Source organism: Rutidosis leptorrhynchoides, chromosome 2 (assembly GCF_046630445.1).
Source record: "Rutidosis leptorrhynchoides isolate AG116_Rl617_1_P2 chromosome 2, CSIRO_AGI_Rlap_v1, whole genome shotgun sequence".
Classification (NCBI taxonomy): Eukaryota; Viridiplantae; Streptophyta; class Magnoliopsida; order Asterales; family Asteraceae; genus Rutidosis; species Rutidosis leptorrhynchoides.
The window spans coordinates 692,911,839-692,919,456 of NC_092334.1; positions in this window are offsets into that span (position 1 = coordinate 692,911,839).

Here is a 7,618-nt window from a genome sequence, read left to right on the forward strand (position 1 = left end):
CTGTATCATTATTAAATAACAAACAAATATATATATATATATATATATATATATATATATATATATATATATATATATATATATAAATATATATATATATATATATATATATATATATATATATATATATAAATATAAATATAACTACATTTAGTACAGGTAACATAACTATATTAATATTTTTACTAATCTAAAGTATATAAGATAGATATATTTAATTGAATTATTAATGGAACCTATAAATTATTAAAATAACAATTTTATCACTAATAACATGTAAATTTGTTCGATTTCAATCATATATGTTAATATACATACTTGATATAGGTTCGTGAATCCGAGGCCAACCTTGCATTGTTCAGTTCCGTCGTATGCATATTTTTTACTACAAAATATCGTACTATGAGTTCATTTGATCCCTTTTACTCTTTACATTTTTGGCACTGAGAATACATGCGCTGTTTTTACAACTGCTTTATTAAATGCCTTTGAAATCTATATTTTTGGACTGAGCTGTTTTTATAAATGTTTAACGAGATAGACACAAGCAAAACATTCCTCGAATAAATTATTATGCAGGCAGAAGTTCTGCGAATTATTATTGAATTAGTTGGACGTTATAATTGCCACTAATTGTTGTGAATACTTCCCCTGATTATTATTGCTTGGTAACCTAAGAATTAGAAATGGGTATGGCTCTAATTCATGCGAATCCTAAAGGTAGCTACCGGGTTTAACACCCCCACCCAGAATGTTCACTAGACGGATGAGCTAGTGGGCGTGGTGTTTAGTTCTTCGAGGTTTATATATTATACAGATGAGATGTTCTATTTTTGGGGATATTATTTATGCGCATTATATGTTAAGGTCGGTTACCAAGCCAAGCAATGAATGAAAAGTGAATGTTATGTATCGAGAGAATGATTTTATACATAGGTTATGTGTATGATATTTTTGTACACGAGATATGTGTACGGTTACTAAGATTTATGAAAAATGGTTTCGTACACGAGATAGGTGTACTGTATTTGAATCTTGTGGTCTATCAAAATGATGAATTTTATTGTTTACGATAAACTTATGAACTCACCAACCTTTTGGTTGACACTTTAAAGCATGTTTATTCTCAGGTATGAAAGAAATTTTCCGCTGTGCATTTGTTCATTTTAGAGATATTACTTGGAGTCATTCATGACATATTTCAAAAGACGTTGCATTCGAGTCGTTGAGTTCAACAAGATTATATTTAAGTTATTCATAGTTTGGATATATTATGAAATGGTATGCATGCCGTCAACTTTCGATGTAATGAAAGTTTGTCTTTTTAAAAACGAATGCAATGTTTGTAAAATGTATCATATAGAGGTCAAGTACCTCGCGATATAACCAAATGTAATGTATTCGTCCAGATGGATTAGGACGGGTCACTACTGGTGGTATCAGAGCGGTGGTCTTAGCGAATCAGGTCTTGCATTAGTGTGTCTAACTGATAGTTGTTTAGATGCATTAGTGGGTCTGGACTTCGACCGTGTCTGCATGTCAAAAGTTTTGCTTATCATTTCGTGTCGAAAATTACTTGCTTATCATTCTTAAGGAATCACTTGCTTATCATTCTTAGTCTAGACATATCTTACTGCCTGGATTGCATGAATAGTGTATAGACAAAATTCATATCTTAGCGTATCTGTTACGGTAAACTTTGCCTGATATATTCTGTATATTCCTCCGTAATCTACAAAATCTTTTGTTCTATATATATAGATATTCTATGTAATTAGAATACCATCTGATATCCGAAAATCATTTCATACCGAAAAACCCTTTACTCAATCGTACGAAATGGAACTCGCAACTAGTTCAAGTTCCTCAGATTCCGATATGGAGTTTCACTCGAGCTCCAAAAGCAGTGTGATCGGAATGGATCAACTGATTAGCCATCATCTATTCTGGATGAATTGGGGATGGGTTCGTAGTCGACTTAATCAATGGAGACGCAAAGAAGGCGATCCCTTCCATCAACCGAATTTACCTCTTGGCGATGAACCTGAAGCACTTACCGCGAACCTATCCAAAACACCATTTTCAGCCTCATTTTCAGGGTAGCTCGACACGATTATATTCTATCCACTATTCTAAACCTTATTCATCTACTCGTTCCGACCGACAATCATCCTGGAGTAATGGAAGAAGTCAACAAGCTTCGCGCTCGAGTAATCAATTTGGAAAACATGGTGCAAAACCTACTAGCTTCAGCAACAACACCGGCAACACCAGTACCACCAACAACAACATCCTCAGCACAAGCCTCAACACTACATGCCTCAAACTCATAGTCTGTACCTCCAGCATAATCATCATACTACCTGATGACCTACATCGATTATCTTCGTTCTACATGACGTTCTACATCATTTATCTTCGTTTGACATGATGATTATGTAATCTCTAATATTTTAGAGATTATATATTCTTGTTCTAACGGAAAATCAAATAAGTTTAATATCATATCAACTCATTAAATCCATGATTACATCTGAAGAAAATATATATGTATATATATTTTCATAAAGATTGTAATTAAAAATTCTTTTGTACAAACTGTTAATGGTGAAAATATTTTAACGGGTAGGTAATACCTGAGGAATATTTAGATTTCACATTAATAAGTTACATTGTACATTCTTGCCAATCTGTGACGATCGCTCCAAATCCATATGGACGAACACGTCATTCATTGATTTCATTGCGAGGTATTTGACCTCTATGTGATACATTTTGTAACATTGTATTCGTTTGAAAAGGTATTTCATAAATGAATATATAAATTCCAGGTTTTTAACATCTGATGATTCCTACGTATAGACAATCACCATTTAAACGGTTTACAATAATACATCTGTTGACAATACAGTCAAAATAAGATACATGGTAATGGTTTGGTGAATGCAAGTTTCTTGTATATAGCATGTATGACTCCAAGCACATATCTTGTATCACGTATAAGTAAACAGCAGAAGACTTCTAGAATCCTGAGAATAAACATGCTTCAAGTGTCAACACAAAGGTTGGTGAGTTCATAGTTTTAATATTACACATAATCCGTATATCAATGTGGAGTACAAAAGTTCAGTTGTTTTATTCAAAACGTTTATCAATAGGTTTTACATAAAAGGTGGATCACAAGATTTCAGTTGTTTCATCCGAAACGTTTATCAATCGGTTCTACAAAATTGAGCACCCTGGTAACTAAACTTTAACGTTTATATAATTTGTACCCTTTGTATAATCATCTTAATAATACACGCAAACCAACGTGTACGCTTCTCAAATAGCATACGTCCGTTAAAAGGCTAGTGCTCTAGCTCGGACAGGGATATCAAGCCCTATGGATCCATATACTACTACTCGCGCCCACCAGTTCTTATAACTGGCAGTTACTAGTTACCAAAGCTAAGGGATTTTTGGTTCAAACTCAGTGTAGAATTTAGTATGTACTTGTATCCATTGTGTTTAAAATAAATTGCATGTATTCTCATCCCAAAAATATATATTGCAAAAGCAATTAAAAAGGGATCAATGAAACTCACGCATATAAATATTGTATATCGGTTAATAAAGCATTTGCATGTATTCTCAACCCAAAAATGTAGAGAGTAAAAGGGATCTTATGAAACTCACACATATAAATATTGCATATCGGTTAATAAAGCATTTGCATGTATTCTCAGCCCAAAAATGTAGAGAGTAAAAGGGATCTTATGAAACTCACACATATAAATATTGTATATCGGTTAATAAAGCATTTGCATGTATTCTCAGCCCAAAAATGTAGAGAGTAAAAGGGATCTTATGAAACTCACCTTAGCAGCATATAAAGTCGTAACGGAGATAATAAACACTAGATTTGATTCATAAATATACCCCCGAACATTATCCATAACCTCCATGGCAATAACCCATAATTTCCTTAACTCTATCCCGCTTGAAAACATATTTTGAAAGTGACACGCTCATGACCTCGTCGTAGTATTTTATGTATAATACTAATAATAATACAAATACTACTAATAATAATAAGATTAATAATAATATTAATCTTAATAATAATAATAATAATAATAATAATAATAATAATAATAATAATAATACGGAGTAGGAATGAAATCATAAGCACAAAACATCGGATTTCACTGTAGCAATTCACTGTAGCAATTCACTGTAGCACTGTAGCACTATTTGCAAAAAAAAAAAAAAAATAACAATTCACTGTAGCACTGTAGCACTATTTGCAAAAAAAAAAAAAAAAATAACAATTCACTGTAGCAATTCACTGTAGCAATTCACTGTAGCACTGTAGAACGTCAGTGAATTGCTACTTGTGTACCATAAGCTGCTGTAAGTAATATTTTTTTTCTGTACGATCACAAAAAAAATAACAAGACCACGAATCACCATGAACACCCCTTTCCTTTTGGAACGGCTGCTTTTTACCTGTCTGCTCGAACAGGCCATGAGAACACCACAATTAAACTGCTGTAAGTTTCTGCTACTACTCCCCGTTAACATTCGAACATTCACAAAGCCAATCTAATTCCTAAATTACAATCAATTTTATAATTCAACAAAAACAACTATATACATAAAATTTGACATAAACAATTTAATTAGACTAATAAAATCCCTAGTATTCGAATAAATTAAAAGGGAATCAAACTTACGTACATATATCCTTAATGGTGTGTATCGATTGAAATAGAGAATCGAATCCGATTGCTGATGAAGAATAATGATGTAAACGATAAGATGATGATGATGATGATGATGATTGATGATCGTGTGTTCGTTGATGATACTCCTCTCTGCGGATTGCTTCTGCTATCTCGCTATGTTTTGGGAACCCTAAATAAAACGCGTATTCCTTTATAATAGGTATTATCATTATTATTATTATTATTATTATTATTATTATTATTATTATTATTATTATTATTATTATTATTATTATTATTATTATTATTATTATTATTATTATTATTATTATTATTATTATTATTATTATTATATTATACTTATTATTATCACTAAGACTAAAATGATTATTATTATTATTATTATCATTAATATAAATTATATTATTATCATTATTATTAATGTAAGTATTATTATTATTTTTATTATTATTAATATTATCATTATTAGAAATATAAATATTACCGTGATTGTTAAAATTATCATTTTTAGTAAAATTATTATTAACATTATTATCATTAATTATTATTATTATTATTATTAATTATTATTATTATTATTATTATTATTATTATTATTATTATTATTATTATTATCATTATTTTCATTTTTATTATTAACGTTATTATTATTATAATTATGATTATAGATACAAATATTATTATAGGAACAATTAAGTTACAAATTAAATAAAATTATTAATAATATTATTACTATCATTACTGTATCATTATTAAATAACAAACAAATATATATATATATATATATATATATATATATATATATATATATATATATATATATATATATATATATATATATATATATATATATATATATATATATATATATATATATATATATATATATATATATATATATATATATATATATAAATATAACTACATTTAGTACAGGTAACATAACTATAATAATATTTTTACTAATCTAAAGTATATAAGATAGATATATTTAATTGAATTATTAATGGAACCTATAAATTATTAAAATAACAATTTTATCACTAATAACATGTAAATTTGTTCGATTTCAATCATATATGTTAATATACATACTTGATATAGGTTCGTGAATCCGAGGCCAACCTTGCATTGTTCAGTTCCGTCGTATGCATATTTTTTACTACAAAATATCGTACTATGAGTTCATTTGATCCCTTTTACTCTTTACATTTTTGGCACTGAGAATACATGCACTGTTTTTACAACTGCTTTATTAAATGCCTTTGAAATCTATATTTTTGGACTGAGCTGTTTTTATAAATGTTTAACGAGATAGACACAAGCAAAACATTCCTCGAATAAATTATTATGCAGGCAGAAGTTCTGCGAATTATTATTGAATTAGTTGGACGTTATAATTGCCACTAATTGTTGTGAATACTTCCCCTGATTATTATTGCTTGGTAACCTAAGAATTAGAAATGGGTATGGCTCTAATTCATGCGAATCCTAAAGGTAGCTACCGGGTTTAACACCCCCACCCAGAATGTTCACTAGACGGATGAGCTAGTGGGCGTGGTGTTTAGTTCTTCGAGGTTTATATATTATACAGATGAGATGTTCTATTTTTGGGGATATTATTTATGCGCATTATATGTTAAGGTCGGTTACCAAGCCAAGCAATGAATGAAAAGTGAATGTTATGTATCGAGAGAATGATTTTATACATAGGTTATGTGTATGATATTTTTGTACACGAGATATGTGTACGGTTACTAAGATTTATGAAAAATGGTTTCGTACACGAGATAGGTGTACTGTATTTGAATCTTGTGGTCTATCAAAATGATGAATTTTATTGTTTACGATAAACTTATGAACTCACCAACCTTTTGGTTGACACTTTAAAGCATGTTTATTCTCAGGTATGAAAGAAATTTTCCGCTGTGCATTTGTTCATTTTAGAGATATTACTTGGAGTCATTCATGACATATTTCAAAAGACGTTGCATTCGAGTCGTTGAGTTCAACAAGATTATATTTAAGTTATTCATAGTTTGGATATATTATGAAATGGTATGCATGCCGTCAACTTTCGATGTAATGAAAGTTTGTCTTTTTAAAAACGAATGCAATGTTTGTAAAATGTATCATATAGAGGTCAAGTACCTCGCGATATAACCAAATGTAATGTATTCGTCCAGATGGATTAGGACGGGTCACTACTGGTGGTATCAGAGCGGTGGTCTTAGCGAATCAGGTCTTGCATTAGTGTGTCTAACTGATAGTTGTTTAGATGCATTAGTGGGTCTGGACTTCGACCGTGTCTGCATGTCAAAAGTTTTGCTTATCATTTCGTGTCGAAAATTACTTGCTTATCATTCTTAAGGAATCACTTGCTTATCATTCTTAGTCTAGACATATCTTACTGCCTGGATTGCATGAATAGTGTATAGACAAAATTCATATCTTAGCGTATCTGTTACGGTAAACTTTGCCTGATATATTCTGTATATTCCTCCGTAATCTACAAAATCTTTTGTTCTATATATATAGATATTCTATGTAATTAGAATACCATCTGATATCCGAAAATCATTTCATACCGAAAAACCCTTTACTCAATCGTACGAAATGGAACTCGCAACTAGTTCAAGTTCCTCAGATTCCGATATGGAGTTTCACTCGAGCTCCAAAAGCAGTGTGATCGGAATGGATCAACTGATTAGCCATCATCTATTCTGGATGAATTGGGGATGGGTTCGTAGTCGACTTAATCAATGGAGACGCAAAGAAGGCGATCCCTTCCATTAACCGAATTTACCTCTTGGCGATGAACCTGAAGCACTTACCGCGAACCTATCCAAAACACCATTTTCAGCCTCATTTTCAGGGTAGCTCGACAC